The sequence below is a fragment of the Mauremys mutica genome, chromosome 4 (genome assembly GCF_020497125.1).
Source record: "Mauremys mutica isolate MM-2020 ecotype Southern chromosome 4, ASM2049712v1, whole genome shotgun sequence".
Lineage (NCBI taxonomy): Eukaryota > Metazoa > Chordata > Testudines > Geoemydidae > Mauremys > Mauremys mutica.
The window spans coordinates 100,167,449-100,188,238 of record NC_059075.1 but is presented as its reverse complement, the minus strand read 5'-3'; the positions used below and the strand labels follow the sequence as shown (position 1 = coordinate 100,188,238).

The window sequence follows — 20,790 nt, the reverse complement described above, 5'->3', positions numbered from 1 at the left end:
TCCTCATAGAAATAAGGTATGATTACTTTATTTTTGCGAACATACTTAGGTTTATTGTTCCTTAGTGACCTACAATTAATATAAAGGCATCTTAAATGTACCACGTAAAAGGTTTAATGAGTTTTAAAATATTAATTAATGTGTTAACAAACAGCTATTTCTCCTCATCTCTGGCCATATATATGGACTGCCATGGTACTTATGGATAGCAAGGGGCCTAACTGTTTTAGAGGGATAAAGTCTACATGAATGCAGAACTGCTGCTTCGAGGCAGTGTGCTAAGACTGCAGAGTGTATATTTAATAAAGAAACAACACATTCTTGAGTGTAAATGGAAACTCAATATTTAAATACCATGGAAGCCGTCATATAAATACTCAAAAGCCAAGACATTCATAGCTAAGTCTCAAATTTTAATAAAAATATTTTTTAAACTAGCCCAAGACCTGAATTCAATTGGAATATCTACATTACCATTATTTGTATTACTACAGCACCTACGAGCCCTAGTAATGGCGCAGAACCCCACTGTTATCTCTGAATTCCCTCTCTCTCTCTCTCTCTGGGTATGTCTACACTGCAGACGGAAACACTCCAACTAGCACACTAAAAAGAGCAGCAGAGTCAGGGGTAGCACGGGCAGCAGCTCAGGTTAGCCACCCTAGTAGATAAAAAAAAAGAGGTCCAAGCGGGTTAGCTACACGGCTATTTTGAGCACACAAGCTCCAGCAGAGCTAGACCATGTCCATCTCCCCTCCCTGGGAAGCATGCCCCCAGCTGCAGTGTAGGCATACCCTCTGTGTGTATTCTGAGGAGAGCAATCCTCCAGTCTAGTTTAAAATATCCCCAACAACAATTTATCTTATTTACTTAGAAGTCTTTCAGGTGTGCTCATCATCGTCGTACCTGGCCACTTCACAGCCGTTAGTGCTTCCATTCTCAGAATGCCCCTGTGAGGAAGGGGGTCATTATTATTCCATTTTACAGGTGGGGAAACTGAAGCACAGAAAGATTGCGCAACATCACACAGGAATTCTGTGACAACTCAGGATTAGAAATCATTACCTCTCCTCCCTTGAATTCCTGTTCACCATGCTGCCGATTCTCTAGGCTGAAGATCTTCTGCCACAACTGTAGAATGACGACTTTTTGGCCATCTTGTAAACCCTTCTTAAACAGCTCTCAATTTTCATTTACATTTTTCTGTCTAAATTTTTCCAATTTTCATTGGCATCTGGCCATCAGAATCCGGCTTCATTTTCTCCCTACAGTGAAGCTATTCCAGTTTGAGGCAACCTGTGTGGAATTAAGATTTTTGGTTTGAAGTAGCAAAAAATTCATAGCCTAACCTCCCGCCTTCATAAAAGAGCAGCATTCTACCCTTTATCCCTACGACACACCACCAAAGCCCAATAAGCACTCACCACTAGCCCTCCTACTAACAGATTTTGAGATTCAAGACCCCTCTGGTCTTTAGAGCATCATTCTCTTTCTTTAAGCAGCAAGAGATACTGCCACATCAACAACATTGCCCTCACAGACTATGGAGTGGAGAGAATTACCTAAGTTATACTCAAAATTCCAGCCAGCCTGAAGAATGAGGGACAACAAAGATGCTCAGACTCAAAGACCCCGCATGACTATGGCTGGCTGCCAAACTATACAGGAGCCTTTATTACTGAAACCCAGGTACTGGGTCCCCCCCCCCGCACACTTTTAATGGCAAGACTTTATGCTCTTCCTTATATTGGAATCAACATTACTGAAGGTAGGAGAATGCCACTACTAGATGTGGAGTAAAGAAAGAAAGGGAGAGTGAAAAAAGATTTGTGATTAGGAAGCAAAGGAAAAGTAAATATATTCACCTGAAGGCCCCGTCACACAATTCCAGCAGGTAAGGCTTCATTTTCCTTGTTCTTTTTTAATATAATTCCAGTTCTGAGTTGCATGTGAAGAGTGGCAAAGAACCCCTTCTTGAGCAATAATCAAATCAAGAGCTACTTAAGAAAAACACAACTTTCACTCAGACACACACATGCCAAGAAAATTAATGGTAATAAAGTATTTTTCTCAAGATTACTTGTGAAATTTTTTAAAACCCTTCACTTTTAGATCAGATGTCAGTCATTGCTGAGTGGCTTCGTATTAAATAATGTTGTGCACATGCACAGTAAGAAGTGCACGGGCTGCAGTATAGATGTTGCTGAAACTGAACAGAAAATGAAATGTTGTGTGAAATTTCATAGCCTCTCAGTAGCAAGAAAGGATAAAACCCAGAGGGCTGCAGAACATTTTTCACAAAGGGGTCATCCCCTTGTCCATTGTGGCCATGTACACTTCTAAAAGGGAGGTTTAAAACCCACTGAGGAATGGCAGACGTTAGCACAAAATGACCTAGTACTTTCATTCTCAAGGCAGGGCTTTCCTACTGTAAACTCTGTCAAAAAGTGTTGAGACACTAAACATGGGGACCTTTTAGACGAACAACAACAGCTGAGCTGATGATGACATTGTCCTGCAGACCCAGCTCTAAATATTTATCATCTTGTAAGAAAGCAGAGTTAAGTAAGTTCAAATAGATTCTGTAATTTAACCCACCTGTGATTTTCAGAAGATTTTTTTCAATGAATGTTTAAAAACAAATGCTGTTCTAATGATATGGAAGTGATTCATTGCGTCTGGAGAGAGATTTTGCTATAGCTGTTGTAAAATAGATTTACAATAAAAAAGGATCTTTTCCTACCCCAACTGAATTTCACACTGTAAAACAATGATCCATAGAGCATGAAGTGGTACAGGATGATAGAAAATTGTTTGAACAGTATAAAACATGTCAGCAATATGTGCACAAGGCATACTAGAATCAGTGATATAATTTTGCATGGGATCTAGCATCAGAAATCCAAGAGTTGTTTTTTCCCCTTGTTAAACTAGACAGAAAAAAAGTTAAGTAAGACTTTGAAATAGCATCATGACTACCAAATTATAGGTAGTACCTGAATATTACAGCTATTAGTCTAGCAAGAACAATTTGTTAAATTCTAGAGTCTATTGTGCAATGTAGACGACAAGAGGTACTGCTAAATAGTTGTACCAACATGAAGTACTGCTTTGCTAACAGGGACACATCAACTGATGGAAATTTTTTGAGTAGTGTGTGTGTTGAGGTAGTGAAGTGATATCCAAAAGCGCTTAGTACCTCCTGGGTGATATAAAATAATAACTATTCATTATGACCTTTAGTCAGCTGCTTAATGATAATATTAATGGGCCCACAATAAAATTTCGCTGACACTTAGTCAAGAATATTGTTGGGCTATTTTGTGGCATTAAGTTGGCATATGTAATAGCATTTAAACCTAGATTAAATATTACAGAGTTTCAATTATGAATGATGCTTATATTAAAAATAATTTAGGTGGGTTTAGATTTGACAAAAAAAAAGATGATTTTCATAACTGTAGGTTTTGGGGTATTTTTTCCCAGGGAAATGGTACACATGGTAGGAGACAAAGATTTCCAAAACAGGAGTCTACAGTGGTTGTGCCCATCAACAAGCAGTCTCTAAACAAATATCATATACATTTACAGCGCTATAAAATTAATGCCAGGATATCACTAACCATAAGAGCAGCAGCAACACAGCCAGGAAGATGATCAGGTGATGGAGTTAGCAAGTAGCCCGTTAAGAAGAATAAGGTGTTGTAACCTTAAGATGCCCACTAGCATAGAGTACACTGTCTCTCATCAGACCCAACCAACTCACTACACCTAACACAGTTGTCATGGTATTTATCTTAAAGGTACTCTGTAAGGTATCATATAAAAACTAATACCATGCTGCTTAATAATATCATTGTAAAATATATGTGTTAACACTATGTGTGAAGTTATCAATACCCTCTGTACGATGTTACTAGAACATGTTTAAGGCAAGACAGCCTAGCCTAGGTAAAGATGATAAACAGGTCTGTCCTAAACAAAAGGAATGTGGGTTTACCTCAATTTCCATATTAGTAGTGAACAAAGCTATTGAATTAAACCAGCAGGGACTATCCTAGTCCTGAGCGAGAGAGAGTGAGAGAATTAACATGGCTCCTGCACCCCAGAGAGACCCAGGAGACTGAATCCTCAGGAGGCCTTCTTGACTTGTAAGACAAAGACATCCTCCCTTTGCGGATATGAGAAAAAGAGAGACACCCCATATTTACCCTTCACCTTAGGAGACAAAGAAACCAAATGATTCAACTATGTGATGGGCCCTCACCAGGCTGGCCAGTAAAAGGCTGGAAAGGAGACTGTGGGTGAGAGAAACCACCTTGAACAAAGACTGCATCTTGCTAGATTATGTTTTAGACTTTTAGATGAGTGTTTTCACTTTTATTTGCTAGTAATCATCTCTATCTTTGTCTCCTTTGCTTGGTATCACTTAATCCCTGCTCTTCTGTTAATAAACTTGTTTTACTTTCATAATAAATCATCAGTGCTGTGTAAGTTCAATAAAGTGTGTGCTAGTAGAAAGCTGACAGACTGCAGTGTTTTACTGTCTTTGTAAAGGCAGTGAACCAAAAAATTTCTCTGTGAGGGTCCAGAGAGAGAGAGACTGGCCCCTGCAGTAATATATGGAGATATACCTATCTCATAGAACTGGAAGGGACCCTGAAAGGTCATTGAGTCCAGCCCTCTGCCTTCACTAGCAGGACCAAGTACTGATTTTGCCCCAGATCCTTAAGTAGTCCCCTCAAGGATTGAACTCACAACCCTGGGTTTAGCAGGCCAATACTCAAACCACTGAGCCATCCCTCCCCCCACAATGATTAGGAGGCAAATTCAGGGCTGGGAGGGTCCTAAGGTCAGCCTGCCAGAAGTAACCAGGTTGGGCAAAGCCAGGGTGAGGCTTCTGGGCTCAGAGCTCTGGACCAAAGCTCAACAGCCACAAGACACCCCCAGTCACAAGACAGATGGTGGCCAAACCCCTTACTGGCCCGGTGAACCCCAAAACATCATAGTTGTTACATTTTATTTCACCATTGAAAACGTTCACAACTTTAGTGCAATTTGACAGGGATTCTGTGAAATCTATATGAAGCAATACCTGGGAGTCTCGCCTAACCCTACTAACCAATTACTTCTTCTTACTCCTCATTTCACTTCAGAGATTTAGTGGAGAACTCACTTAAAAAAGAATCTGTTTAATAAGGAACATAGTTTTTGACGCAGTCCCTGATGATATTCTCATAAGCAAGTTAGGGAAATGTGGTCTAGATTAATTTACTATAAAGTGGGTGCACAACTGGTTGAAAGACCATACTCAAAGAGTAGTTTTTATCAATGATTCTCTGGCAAACTGGAAGGGTGTATCTAGTGGGATCCTGCAGGGGGTTGTGCTGGGTCTGGTACTAGTCAATATTTTCATTAATGACTTGGATAATAGACCTGAGAGTATGCTTATAACATCTGCAGATGACACCAACCTGGCAGTGGTTACAAGTACTTTGGAGAACAGGATTAGAATTCAAAATGACAGGTCAATTGTAGGTGCCACACTTCAAGAAAGATGTGAAAAAACTGGAGAGAATCCAGAAGAAAGCAACAGAAATGATAAAAAGTTTTAGAAAACCTGACCTGTGAGGAAAGGTTAAAAAAAAAAAAAGGCGAGGGGGCATGTTTAGTTTTGAGAAAAGAAGACTAAACATTGGGGGACCCGATAACAGTGTTCAAACATGTTAAGGACTATTATAAAAGAGGACAGGGATCAATTGTTCTCCACATCCACTGAAGGAAGGACAAGAAGTAATTGGCTTAATCTGCAGCAAAGGAGATTTAGGTTAGATATTAGGAAAATTTTTCTAATTTTGGCATAGTTAAGTACTGGAATAGGCTTCCAAACGAGGTCGTGGAATTCCCATCATTGGAGGGTTTTAAGAACAGGTTAGACAAACACTTGTCAGGGATGGCCTAGTTATTTTGGTCTAGCCTCAGCATAGAGGGATGTATTAGATGATTTCTCCAGGTCCCTGCCAGCCCTACTTTTCGATGGTCATATGCGAGTCATGGCCTTCTTAAACAGCTGTTTGAAATACAAAATGAAAATTCTCTCTGTGGAAAGCTAGCTCAAAATGGGAAGGGACTTTTGAAGAATTAAACAAGTAAAACCCTCAAGAAAAATGTAAATAAAGATTAAACTTAAATCTAGAATATATGCTGTATTTATAAATTATTGAAATCATGTAATAACTACACAAAGAAACAACGAACATACTTTAGGAAATGTACCCTTATATCCTGTATTTTTAGTTTGACTTTAAATCAATAATAGTCTTAAATTGGCTCATAATATGGAAACTAATAAGGACTACAGGTAATGAAAATTATATTTAAATAATGATCACTTCAGAATTACAGGCTCAGCATCTGTATCAGAGAAAGCACAAGCCATAAATCTTAATACATTTTTGTGTAATGTTACATCGGCACAATATGGGTTAATTGCACACTCCTGATTTGCTAGTCACCACAACTTTCCTGTGACTAAAGTAACCTTATCTCTCAATTCTCTAAGCAAACCCTTCACATTAGATACAAAGATCTATTAGAATCCAGAACTATATCTATTACATATGAGAGAGAGAGAGAGAGAGAGAGAGAGAGAGAGAGAGAGAGAGAGAGAGATCTTTGACTCAACACCCATTCTAGACTAGAATACTTCAAGCTCTCTTTACAATCCCCAGTTAATTTTTGATACTGATGGACTTTCAGTGTCTTTCATTGCGTACATACCTATCCAAGTGGAGTACTCTGCAAGATATGTACAGTCTGACTCACCACTATGTTTTAGCTTGTGTTTTCAGTCATACCTGTACAAAGTAAGTGCATAATGGGTGTAATGAATCAGAATGGTCAGTTTTACACCCACTTTGCTCAAGTGTGAATGATTGTGCAAGATGTAGAGCTGCGGCAATTCAGATCCACAGAAAGGATTTTCTTTATAGTAGTTCATATGCTTCCTTCCACTAATGTGAGCCAATTGGGGGAAAAATAAGCAGAAATGGGCTAGCAGCATGGGTCCACAACACAATCCCTAGTGTAGGAACTGCTCCCTCGCCCCGTCTCCACTCTGTAGGATCACACCTCCACTGTTGTAGAGCGAGCATGCCAGAGGAGAGCATGCCAGGGTTGAGCCAGAGGAGATCTCTGTCCCATAATCCCCTACCCCCCCCCCTTAGCCCTGTAGGAATTTCCTTGCAGAAAATAATGCTACTCTGTTCAGCTTCAGTTTGTGAAAACACCCACTATGAGACGGAGCCACCATGGGAGCAGCTCTGGAGCCATGCACGTTCATGGGTGTCCTGAGATCTGGCAGACGTTTTTTAGGCATGTAGGACATTTCATGATTTGTTAGGTACCATCTTTTCCCACTCTCTGGGACAAGAGAGCAAAGCCTGCCCCAGGTCCTGCCTGACAGATGAGCATGATGGGAACTCCTTATGTTAAAATTCAGTTTTCTATTTCTGATGTTGGTTATTTCCCATGGACTGAAGGGGGGTAGTATGACTTTGTATGGGAACTTTACCCACTTAAAAGGCTGAGGTTAAAGTATTTTTACAGCTTACAATAGCTTTTTGAACATAAGCCGAACAGCTTAAATCATTGCAACTGTATTCTGTACATAGACATGAAACCAATAGTGATTTACTTTGAAAAATGTAGAACAACAACATTTTCTTTTATCCTATCTACTTTTCCCTAAGATTTTAAATTTTATTAACATAGTAGAAGTTCCCATTCATCCTTTCTGAAATTCCACACAAGCCTCTCTCACAATGTTTATTTCTACATAACATTATTTCAGTAGTACACGTTGCTTTCAGAATAACTCTATATGACTGTTAACCTTTTACCAGAGCACAATACTTTTTTCCTTTCGATATTTCAAAGCCTGCACCTGCCCTACATTAAAACCAAACTAACACGAGCCTAAAGCAATTGTCATTTTGCTTCATTTTAAAAACTTACTGTAGGAAAACATCTTTCATATCTACAAAACCCAATGTTACAAGGAAGCTTTGGAAAGAACTGATGAATCTAGTTGAGATCCTGCTTACCACTGTTGCACATATATTTGCCCTCCTGAGCAATCAGATACATGTCGGTCTCCTCTAGATTGGTTTCCCTTCTCCTTCTATTTGTGCCTATAAAAGTGTAATTTTTAAAGGGCTTAGAAAGTCATGGACAAGTTTATCCTTTAAATTTCAAATCCTGCAGTTTGTTCATATACAAGGCAGAAATGTAATTGGGGGCATGAATCCATTTTATTTGCACACATTCTAATGCTAAAGCAGTTTTCACTTGGAGAGGACTTAAGGGAAGTTATAGAAATGTTGGTTTGGGTTCTGCTAGAGAACAAAGCTGAACAAGTACTGTCCTGGCTGAGGCAATCAATAGCGCAACTGTCAAAGTATGAAAATAATAATAAAATAATCACACTTTATGGGTGGGATTTTCAAAGGCACTCAGAGCTGGCTTAACTCCACTCCCACTGAAGTGAATGGGACCTGCAATAATATAATTGTTTTCCAGTGAAAACAAGGGTGCTCACAGGGCCTGTATGAAACACAGTAGTGACCACTGTGTCTCGCAATAGTAAAAATACTCAGATCATGAACTCATAACACTTAGTACAGCCAACCCTCTCTTACTTCCCAGAAATAACCCAGTACAACATTGCCTTGAACTGTTTTTCTTGTATTCCAACAGCTCGCAGCCTGTCAATTTTCCATGCTTTAAAAAAGTCTTATGCTGCACTCTCCAAATCGGAAGGCATTACACCTATTCTTTAAACCAATTATCTGTCCCTCTTTTAAACATAATTTCAGTTTTTGTAAAACATTTGTCAAAGGTCTGTTTTTCCCCATGCCCTCCTCTTTTCTCTCTGCTGGCTCTTCATTATGGCCATGCCTAATTGTAATAAATTGTCCACCATTTATTCTAAAGCATTGTATAGGGCTTCGTAAAATGCCCACCACTGACATACCTACAATTGGAAGCAGTTAACTCTTTAGGGCCGTTCCCTTGTTTCAAACAATGAATTGCATAAGGAACTGGCCCTCGGCCCCAATTAAAAATAAAAAGGGTCTCCATTAAAGTCTGAGATTGCCAAATTGGGGGTTTATGAAAGGGTCCAGTCAAAGCCCCAAACAGGGAAGATGAAAATTCTACAGAATACAGATAATAATAGGACTATCACAGCATTTAGGGCAGAAGCTCTGCTAAACCTGGATCCTGAATGTGTTACCCTTAGGTTGGGATTTTTCACATTTCCCCTCTCTATACAATTCTCGGATTTCTTGCCTAACATTACTGTCAAAAGCTGACATTGTCAGTATTCATAAATTAATTCCTACATATTCTTTTTATAAAATTCCAGATTTTAACTAAGGGCATGGAAGTATTAAAGATTTTTTCCCAAAAGGACATGCATATAAATTCAGCCCTTACTTCTGTCCTGCGAGTCCACTATTTTTGCATCATGGCAGTTTCTCGTGACTGGTCTTTACACAGACTCCATCAGCAGAAAATGCTATAATATTCAGATGAGTTCTCTCTCTCATCAGTCAGCCCCCAATTCCAAGAAATATGCCACCAAGACACTGTGCAAGCATGAATTCCCTCACTAGGTTAAAGAACCTGCACTCAATACTCATTAGCAATATGCACAGTTCTGAGTTTAGTTTGCCACAGACTATAGCAGCATCATGTCCAGTCTCCTTCAAATGTTCCTTAAAGTTATCCCAACTTTAGTTCACATTTCCCAGTACACATTGTTGCATGTCAAAGGTGCCTTACCTCCCAGCTTATTTGCATAACTATTTGAGTACTTTGTATTTCTTTCTGATGAGCTGGATGCATCTTTGAAGTCCACTTACATTGACAGGTCTGAATTAATGATTTTACTTCAGTTGTTATAGATCCCCTCCCTGGACTATGTTGATCATGATGAATGAATGCTTTCTATAGATGGTTTGACATATCAGTTGACAAATGTTGCATATGTGCATTGACAGGCACCTTCTTTGGATCTGGTGTAAAAAAAACGGTGTATATCAATATCTGTATATCTGCCGTATGTCTGGAACGGATCAATTTAAAGCTTCGGAATGGTGTAAACAAGCCACTACTTTGAATGCTTTAATAATACTTTATACTCCTATAATCCCTCTCTTCTAAGGATCTCTATGAACTTTATAAACATTAAGGAAGCCTCAGAACAGGCCTGTGAAATAGGTAACTAATACCTATTGTAACCAAGGCAAAGAGAGATTAAAGGCCTGGTTTTCAGAAGTCCTGAGAACTAATTGTGATAAAGTTCTGACATACAGATGTGCTTGTAAGAAACTGACATTCTCTTTCCTGCCCCCAGCCATAATTTCTATGTTAAAGCTCGAAAGCCAAGCACCCCCATGTCACATGACAGTGACCAGAATCCACTGACTAACAGTTATCATTACATCTACCCTTTAAAACAAACAAACAAAAAACCCTAATAAGCAATGAGCTACAGTCTCTGATGCATGTCTATGCCGTTCTGATCATGTCACATGAGCAGGATCAGTAGGGACTTTCCAATGGTTACTGCAATACCTACTACTCCAGTGGAAGCCAATGGAAGCTGTAGGCAGGGGTGCTGGAACAATTTTCATAGTGGGGCTGCTGAGAGCCATTAAACCAAACTGTAAATCCTCTATATAACGAAAACCACTTTCAAGCCAGGGGATGTGGCAGCACCCCCGGCACTCCTAGGCCTGGTCTACACTGGGGTGGGGGGAAATCGATCTAAGATACACAACTTCAGCTACGAGAATAGCGTAGCTGAAGTCGACGTATCTTACACTGACTTACCTCCCATCCTCACAGCACAGGATCAATGGCCGCAGCTCCCCCGTCGACTCCACTTCCGCCTCTCGCCCTGGTGGAGTTCCGGAATCGACGACAGAGCATTCGGGGATCGATCTATCAAGTCTAGACGAGACATGATAAATCGATCCCTGATAGATTGATCACTACCCGTCGATCCAGTGGGTAGTGTGGACGTACCCCTAGTTCCAGCAACTATGGCTGCGGGTCCTCAGCAACTTTTAAAATCAGGGCCTAAGTTACTTGCCTATGCTCATACAGTGAGGACAGAGCTGGACAGATCTGCTCACTCCCAAACCCAATTCTTACCACTAGAAGACATTCCCTTTAAATTATGAGCACATTCAGGTGCAATTATCATTTGATATTTCCAAGCTGCCAGAAAGGAGACTGAACCATGAACTGCCATTTCTTCCAGTTCTGCATCTAGAAATGGGAACGTGGACTATGGTGACAGTTTCCTCCCCATTAAGTCCCACTGCTGGAAAAGTTGATCATGAGTTGCTATGGCTTGCTCTACTCACTACAAAGTTACATCAACGTAAACTGCCTTGCATCAACCTAGTCGTGCACGTGGCTGCACTTAAATTTGTCTCAGTGATGCAAGTTTCCCATTATGCTGACATAGTAACACAACCTCCCCAAGCAGAGTTTAGCCAGGGTCGATATGCTAAGGTTGACTTGTAGGTTCAACAAGCCCAGGCTTGCCTCCCTCTGCAGCCCATTGAGAACTCAATATCAGGACTTCCCTATATCCCCCTTCAACATTCCACATGGCATCAAGTGTCTCTGCACTCTCCCTATCGCTTGACCCCAGGGGACATTAAAGACAATCACAGCTTCAAGTACACTGACCTGTGAAAGCCATGGTTGGTATATGTTTAACTGAAATGGACATGAATGTTGTTTCCCCTTCATAAGTTCTGTTCTCTTCGTTTATTAAGTTTTTTAATGTATTTGTTTTAAAGCTTCAGTGGTTGTGGGGGGGTTGCACTGAATTCGTTTACAAAATAAATTTCTATGATTTAAACCATAATTCATCTTTATTAGTTTGCAACATCTGCAGGTCTGAAAGCAACCAATTACTTATTACTGGCAATGTGTACAATTCACAGAATAAGCTACATACAAAATGAATAGATGTATTAACAAGGTTATGGCTCCTATATGTACAGCTACCTCCACACAATTCCTAATACACTCTAGAAGAGATGGGCCAGGTAGAGTACACTACAACAAAACACACTATTGGGACTCACTGTTAAAATGGTCTTTCAAAGCCTCCCTGAGCCGCTGTGCTTTTCTAATAGCCCTTGGGTCTCGCTTTTCAAACTCAGACAGACAGATACTCTGCCTCCACCCTGCACCATGGCAGAAACTTCCCACTTCGGTTTATATATATATTATGCAGGACACAGCAAGCAGTTATAACCCTTGGGATATTTGGCTCACTGAAGTCCAGTCTTGTGAGTAAACACTGCCAGCATCCCTTCGATCAACCAAAAGCACATTCAAATGTCATTCTGCACCTATTGAGCTGATAGTTGAATTGTTCCATGGTGCTTTCGGAATGCCCAGTGGACAGCTTCATGAGCCAAAGGAGCAAGAAGTAGGCTTGGTCACCCAGGATCACTACTGGCATTTCAACATTCCCAACAACTAATCTGCCAGTCGAGAAAGTCCCTGCTCGCAGCTCTCTGAAAAATCTTGTGTTCTTAAAGATGAGAGAGTCATGCGCCTTCCCTGACCATCCCACATTGATGTCAGTGAAGTGTCCCCCGTGATCCACCTATGCTTGCATAACCATAGAAAAGTAGCTCTTTCTCTTGACTTACTCTGGGGCAAGGTGGTCTGAGCCACCACAGTTCGGGAACCCCACTGCTGCAAATCCATCCACTATGCCCTGAACATTACTGAGAGTTACATAGCAAGAGGCAATTAATGGCTCTGCACACTTGTACGACAACAGCCCTGGCGATTGATTTCCTGACTCCAAATTGACTTTTCGACTGACTGGTAGCAATCTGACATTGCAAGCCTCAATAGTGCAACACCGCTCACTTCTCCGTTGTCAATGCAGCTCTCATTTTGGTGTCCCTGTGCTAGGAGGTGGGGGCAAGCTCAGCGCACAGATCCAGGAATGCAGCCCTGCATATCCAAAAGTTCTGCAATTGTGTTCATCATCCCAGGCCTGCATTACAATGCAATCCCACTACTCAGTGCTTGTTTCTCGGACCTAGAAGCGGCATTCCACCATCTGCAGAGGCTCCATGAATGCCACCAGCAACCTTGAATTGTTTCTCACTATGTCCCACAGCAATCTGACCTCCAAGAAATCATCATCATCGTCTTCAGTACTGATTTGGTTCTTCTTACGACTCTGCAAATACTTCAGGATTGTGCGCCCTGTGCTTGCAACACTCATGACAATAGTGCAGAGCTGGGTAGGCCTCGTGCTTCCGTCAGAGGTAGTGGACAGAGAGGGCTTTTGGATTTTGTGGACAGGGCTGTGTGGGTTTATGGATTTTGAAAAAAAGGTATGAAAATTATGGGATACCAATGACATTATGGGATGGACAAAGTTGTAAACTGGGAAGTTGACTCTCCATGCTCCCAGTCGACCCTGCGCAACTTGTTTCAGGCCCATCATGCATTACCAAAACTTCCCAAAAGATGGTGGCAAGTTGCACAATGGGATACCTACCCAGAGTGCACCACACTGTGCATTGATACAAGCACCCCGGGTGAGCACGTGCATCGGCAACACAAGGAGCCAAGTATGCACATGTCACTCATGTATGTACATTCTAACTGTGGTGGCTTTATGCTGATGTAACTTGCATCAACATAACTTTGTAGTGTGGGTATGGCCTAAGCCAGGGTATCACAGGGCTCCCAAAAGAATAAGACCATCAGGTGGTCGCTTGCACTGCCTGTGCCCTAAGGCTGGCCCTATTCACACTCAGTTCTTCCTAACTGCAAAGCTATCTGAAATCAGCCTGTCATTAATAGCACTGTGCTTTCTGGTTTTATGGAAGCCTAGTCACACCTCTGTTTACCATTTTCAACTTTGAGAGACTTCCTGCAGCAATAAGGATTGAATCTTATATATTTTTATTTAATTACAGCAAAAATGATCAAGAACCACATAGGGGGTTGGTGGTGGGGTTTTTTGGGGCGGGGGGGACTTGGGGGAATAAATACTAATTTGTTGTGAGCTTGCATTGTAAAAGAAGAGCATTTTCAGAAAAGGGCATATGATATTTCTCCCATCCGTTGTTTTGGGGCATATCATCTGGGTTTGGCATTGTCTTGTAGCAACAGGGCACTGTCCCATTAAGAACCCCTAGGAAAGAAAGAGCATTGACTGGTAGCAATCTGACATTGCAGCCTCAATAGTACATTGACCAGGCATTAACACAGCAACAAGAGTCCAAGAGAAAGGAAGAAAAGTAGTAGGGGAGAGGACACATTCTGTTTCATAGTCTGCCACATTTGTAAATTATACCACAAGAATACAGACACAGCATCATGCATACTTCTCTTCTGGTACATTTTTATCATGTAGCCTGGATTTTAGGAGTACCCAAGGAAAAACAATTCTCCACAACTCATACCTATAAGCCCTGGCAAGACAATGCACATGATGATTTAACAAGTCATTTCCACCTCTATTTTCTATGATCCAATGAACAAATTATGGGTTTATACAATTATTCCTATGTATGGCCTTGAAATATGTAGCTTTCAGTGCCAGTGAGGAATAGAAAGTTTAGATACTGATTCACAGTACTTGTTTTTAGTACTCTTATGTGATCTAAAGAGCAGTCAGGCTACAGTATTTATTTACAAAACTCTTAATTTATATAATACCTTATATAAATTTCTATCCAGTTTTTTCCAGCCTTGAAACATTAACCTGCCCAGCATTGCCACACCATGGTCATTCAAGAAGAGCTGTAACGGCATGTAATGTACAAAGAGCAAAATTGCTCATCATGGTTACATAAAAAAAATGTATTTTTGTTTATGCACAGCATATCCAAGACCAGACTTGTGACTGAGTAAGAGAACCAGTGAGACACAAACAGCACAGTGCATAAATTGAGCACCAAATTACACTTACTCCCACTCCTCCAAAGCATCCAGAAGACTAGGGGAGAAAAGTAGCCTGGAATGTCTGAGGTCTAAGTGCCCTAAGTGCTTTTAAAATAAAATAAAATAAAAAAAAACACACAAGAGATTAAGAGAAAGGGAAGGGAGGGAGGAAGAGGAAAGCCCCCAAACAGCAATTTCCGTTTTAAGGATGTGAAAGACACAGAGGAGAAGAGTCCCCAAGCACTTACTAAAAGGGCTTTTGGTATGAAATAAGAGGGGGAAAAAACATCCCCCATAATAAAAGCTGCTCCCATAAAACTGGGTTTTGTTACATGAAGCAGCCCAGCTTTAGCCAATGAACTATTCAATGAGGTGTTTCCTAAAGGTGCTACTCAGCTATGCTTAGCCCATTTGGACCCATTTGTTCATGTTGAAGAAAATCCACAGGAGAATAAACTAATAGCTTTTCCAGACAAATCACAACTGCTTTGCTTTAGCAGTTCTTTCCTTTCCTATCCTATCCAGTCGGGCAAAACTCCTAGGAGAAGTGACCACCACAACCAAAGGAAGCAGAGTATTTGTCAGAGTTTTAAAGGCTAGCCTAAAAGCTTTATCTCATACCAACCCCTCTGAGCAAAAGCACCTTTCCCTGCTCTCCAAATCCTTCCGTTAATGTAGATCAGAACACCTGGTGGCCAATTGCTAGCTGAAGATAATTAGCCTTCAATTATCACCAGTTATATTTTCACCTGTCCCCTTTGCATATCCCTGTAACTTCTAGCATGTCCAATTATTCTGTTATGACCCATCCCCGCACCAGCAGCGAGTGGGGAACTAGTCCCTTTGCTACGGAATTAACCTTTCACTCTTCAATTGCCTAGGCTGTCTCTCACTCAGCAGTAGTTCAACACTTGAGGACATGGCTTGCAGCAAATTCACTCAGTAACAAATCATGTGTTCTTATTCCTTAATCAAGGAAGGCCATTTCTGGTGAGAGCTGCCACCTTTCAGTCCATCAAAAACTGACCAAAAGGCAATATTCCAGTCCCCATAAAAAAGTAGAAATCACCATACATCTTTGGTGATTCCACATCCTTGCCCTCCTATTAAAGCTGGGAGGTGAGCACCCCTGCTCAACTGCTAGAGTAAAAGCCCTGCAACCCTCACAACCATTCCTGTTTTATCATGTGTTGTCCCCCGAATTCAAGTCCTTGGTTCAGTAGCTCTGCCCCTTAGGCTGGGGGAGGGGCCTTCGGAACTCAGTAGGTGCGAGAGTAAGAGCAGAGCACTGCCTATCGCCTAGCTTTTGAGAAAAAGAGGGCACTTTAGCCTTCACTCGACTGCTGGGAGAGCAAGGTGCTCCATTTTCTATTCCCTTCTAAAGGTGGAAAGTCCACTCTCTTTTCTTGGTGGCATTCCCCTCTCCTGCCTACCCCACATATCAGGAGACATTCTGGAAAATCTTTTTGTTTTAGCCCAGATCCCCAATGAGAGAGGCCAGAGGACATAAACCCCTTTCTTATGTGCTAAAAAAAATTACATTTTCACCAAAAAATTATTGAACAATTCAAGTTTTCGTTCATTTTCTGCAAAGCAAAATATTTCCTGGTTTTCAGTTTTTGGAGCCATTTCCCCTTAAACAAAAGGTAAGCTTTGCTGGGAAAATTTGGAGAGGTGAACATTTGGAGGTGCAGAGTTGTGTCTGATGCACCTTGGCAAAGCCGTGTTCACTGGAAGGAGAAGCAGAATCTACAACATGGATACAAAATTAATTGTCTGCATCCAACCCATTTCACAATATGGTTTATTTTTATAACCTCTTCAGTTTTCAGTAAGCTCCAGTCATGGTTGTGACAGCCCAAGGAAATTGAACTTTTCCACACAATTCTCACTAATACAGCCTGCCACTTGGTCTTATTGTTATTAGAATAATTTGCTCCCAAGTTCTGAAATGAACTCTGTGCCCAAGTAATTAAAGCTCTTAAAGTTTCTAGTCCTTTGTTTAAAGAATTCGTCCTTGTGCTCTCTATGCCCCATCAGCTACCTAATTAGCAGAGCCTTTGCGTGATTAAAAATTCTCACAGAGATTCTGCTGGATATTTGCCTCTCTTAATGAGTGTTTGTGGACAGCTGGGAGCGGGAGCTGGTTCCCTCCTCCCAGGACCTCCAATGAATTCTGCAGACCTCTGTCAGGGCCCAGGAGTGAAAGCTGTCATTTTAGTAATGTGGATGAAAATTGGTCAAAAGCACCGTGGTCCTTGAGGAATGAAAGGCCTTGAAATATAAATGAAGATGAATATTCATATTTGATTCAATAAGTGCCAACTATTAATATACATGTCTATCAGTAAGAAAAGTCAGAACTTATTCCATTGTGCCTGGCATAATTTGGATCCTAATTCTCAATTATCTTGCTATTCTTTGCACTACTTTCCAGGTAATTTTTATAGTTCAAAACTTGCAGGAAAACATGAAGAGAATGGGGTAGTGGACGGGGTAATTATTTCCACAAACAAAAAACTAAGTTCTCTCTTCAATCTTTTAGTTAATTTGCTGTCTACTAAGACTTACCTGTGGTTTTTGTACAGTGGATTCTAGCTATCTTGCTCTCTTTTAATATCAGTTTTTAAAGCTGCCCATCTTGTGGCACTAGAAATGTATCTGATTTCTTTATAGGAATTCCCTTTCTGCTCTCTCCCTGCATCTTGTCTTATTGCAACTTCACTTATATTTTCTACTTCTAAAAAACTACCAATTTTCATGTTATTCTATAAATAATGAATTTTAATAGCAGAATTATAATTTAATTGAAATATAAATAAACAAACAAATAAATAAATAAATGTCTTGGGTACATGCCTGCTGCTTTTTAGATATGTTTGGGAAGAGTGAAGAGAAACCTCTGGTGCCAGTTAGCTCTGTTACTGTCAAGTGATCATTAGCTTTTTAAAATAAGGGCTGGAATTAGAGATATGCCTGGGCCAAAATTCATGGCAAGACATTAAGTCTAAATACTGGCTCTTAACCTGGCGACAATCACGCTGATTTATCGCAGTTCAGAAGATATTAACTGGGAAGTGACCCAACTGCACTATTGTATTATATAATGTAACATCTTGTGTTTATGGACCACATTTCATCCAAGACAAACCAAAGCACCTTGCCTACCTGAACTGAGATACAAACTAGACACTTTTACCTCCACTGCTGAAATTCACACAGCTCTGAGAAGAAACACAGGAAGCGTTTCAGAAGACAAAGCACCACTGCATAATGACTCCGGTCAAGAAGTGAAGGAGACCATATCCAACTGAAACTTTGGAGAGATGCGGAGGAATTATATCATCAGAATGTAATTTGAGGAGCTGGAATTTGGTCTGGTTTACAGGACTAACGTCCAAGGAAGAAGTGCCATGAGAATATTAGTAACTTCAAGCAATTAGTACTTTGATCTAATTCAAAAATTAGCTTTGCTAGCAGCAGTTACCTTGATCATCATACTGGGCATTAGTTCCATAATGTCTCAGGAGTAAGAGTACCGCCTACTTAATCACTAGTACCACTTGCTACAACACCTAAATGTTGCTTGGAGGTTTCTTATGTAAGCTGCGACCTTAATAAACAGAGGCACTTTTATTTATTTACCACTAATCCTTATTTCCAGCAATAAGCACTGGGTCAAATCCTGAGATTCTTATTCAGTTTTTACTTGGTCAAGTTCTTCCCAACTTACAGTGGGAGTTTGCCTGAGTTAGGGTTGAGTGAAAACCACATATGGATTCAGGGTGTAGTATGATAAGGAAAGAGCTCAAGGGCCTGATTCTCCACTACTAACACTGGAGTTTCTCCACGTTCACATCAAAGAGGTCAATGGAGTTACGCCAGTGTAAATAAGAGGAGAATCAGGTCCCAAGTATTTTGACATCAGCCACTAAATTCTCCTGTCACTTACACTGGTCCAAGCCCATTACCTCCAAGGTGGAATTTCTTTGTAGTCTATTTGTATGTTTTTGTGTTTTATGGTTCATTATAATATTTCTCTTCCCAACCATTCCGGTTTACAGATCATGAAGTTGTTTTTGTGCATGGAAGATTCTGCCATGAAACATTGTTTTGTTTCAGTGCAGAATGGAGATCAGCTGTTTTCACTGGCAGTTTGAAAAATGAAGTTAGGAAGTTGGGACAGGTGTGGGTGCACATTAATGAGGCAATTAGGTTTGGAAATAATGATTTATCATTTGTAATAAGGTCACAGTTTATAAATCTATGTCAACAATACACTTAAAGCTGTGCTAAATCAGAGGTTTCAGTTCACAGAGGCCTTGCAAACCTTTATATTTAATTGCGGGGAGGGGGTTGGTTTACATGTAGTCAAACCATCTGACCAAAAAAGGTTTAGAATTGAAATCATGACATACCACCAAGTTGGATACAGTTTTCAACCAAAACTATCAATCCTTCCCTGACACCCATAAAAGAGAGTCAGTCCAAAATTCATGGGTTCACCGAAATTGTGGTGAACATTTTGACAAACCTACAAGAAATTTTGGGTTTATAATATAACTTGCCACAATCAAAGTGTGCATTGAAATGTGCAGGCTATTCAAAAATGGTAAATTGTCAGTGGTGCAGATATCATCTGAAGCACTATAATACCACCTAATGTGTGGGATTTTAGTGTGGAAGAACAGAGACCATAGAGTTTCTTGCTAGCAAGCTATAATTTATTATTTTTACTCTCTATACACAGACACATATCCTGTTAAAGGATTTGGGTAGAGTAATCCAATAAGCAAGTCCTAGTGCAAGTAGTAATTAGAAACGCTAGCAGGGGCGGCTCTAGGATTTCCGCCGCCCCAAGCAGGGCGGCACGCCGCGGGGGGCGCTCTGGCGGTCGCCGGCCCCGCGGCTCTGGTGGACCTCCCGCAGGCATGCCTGCGGATGCTCCACTGGAGCCGTGGGACCAGCGGCCCCTCCGCAGGCACGTCTGCGGGAGGTCTACCTGCGCAGGCACGTCTGCGGTCCCAGCGGACCTTCCGCAGGCATGCCTGCGGGAGGTCCGCCGGAGCCGCCTGCCGCCCTCCCGCTGGGACGCCGCCCCAAGCGCGTGCTTGGCGCGCTGGGGTCTGGAGCCGGCCCTGAACACTAGTCTCCATTCAGATGGGTCTGATTTTCAGAGCTCCCAGGCCCCATGTCCATATCTAGAGATCTGAGCTTCTCTAAATTCTCTTGGGTTTGGATTTTTGTTGTGAGTCAGTGCAGTTTGCATTGCCACTGTTATGGGTCAGATTTTTTCCACAATGAAATGAAATTGAATTAAAAACAATTTTTTTAAAGGAAAAAATGGTCAGTTTAAAAAAAATAGAATAAAATTGTCTTTAAATTATTTTTTACCTTCTACAGCACATATCCCATATTACATAGTAAAAAAAAAATATCTTGAACACAAGGATATCGGTATTGTCATGCCAGATTGGACCAGTGGTACATCTATTTCAGCGTTTTGTTTTCAACTGTGACCAGTATTTAGGTGCAAACACACACCATACTGTACAATAATCAAATAACCTACTCTTAGAGGAAATCTCTTCCTCACCCCGGTCACTCATTGGTTTGTGTGTTAGCTTGTGTGCTTTCAGTGACTCATTAAACACCATTCTTTATCTGGGTGATGCAGACCAGGCAAAATCATGTTAAACCCTTTTAAAGAAAACAAACATTCTTTATTTCAGCTGTGTCCTAGAGTAGAAAATAATATTCTAAGATGTACTTTATATG

General features: G+C 40.8%; 1 long non-coding RNA gene across 1 annotated transcript; it reads right to left on the bottom strand.

The window, feature by feature from the left end:
* Positions 1–607: 607 nt before the first annotated feature.
* On the bottom strand, positions 608–1,997 carry LOC123370180. Its single transcript, XR_006579306.1, has 3 exons — positions 1,866–1,997; positions 1,066–1,296; positions 608–950 (listed from the first exon to the last, which is right to left on the bottom strand). It is a non-coding gene; the product is annotated as an uncharacterized LOC123370180 (long non-coding RNA).
* Between the last annotated feature and the right edge of the window lie 18,793 nt (positions 1,998–20,790).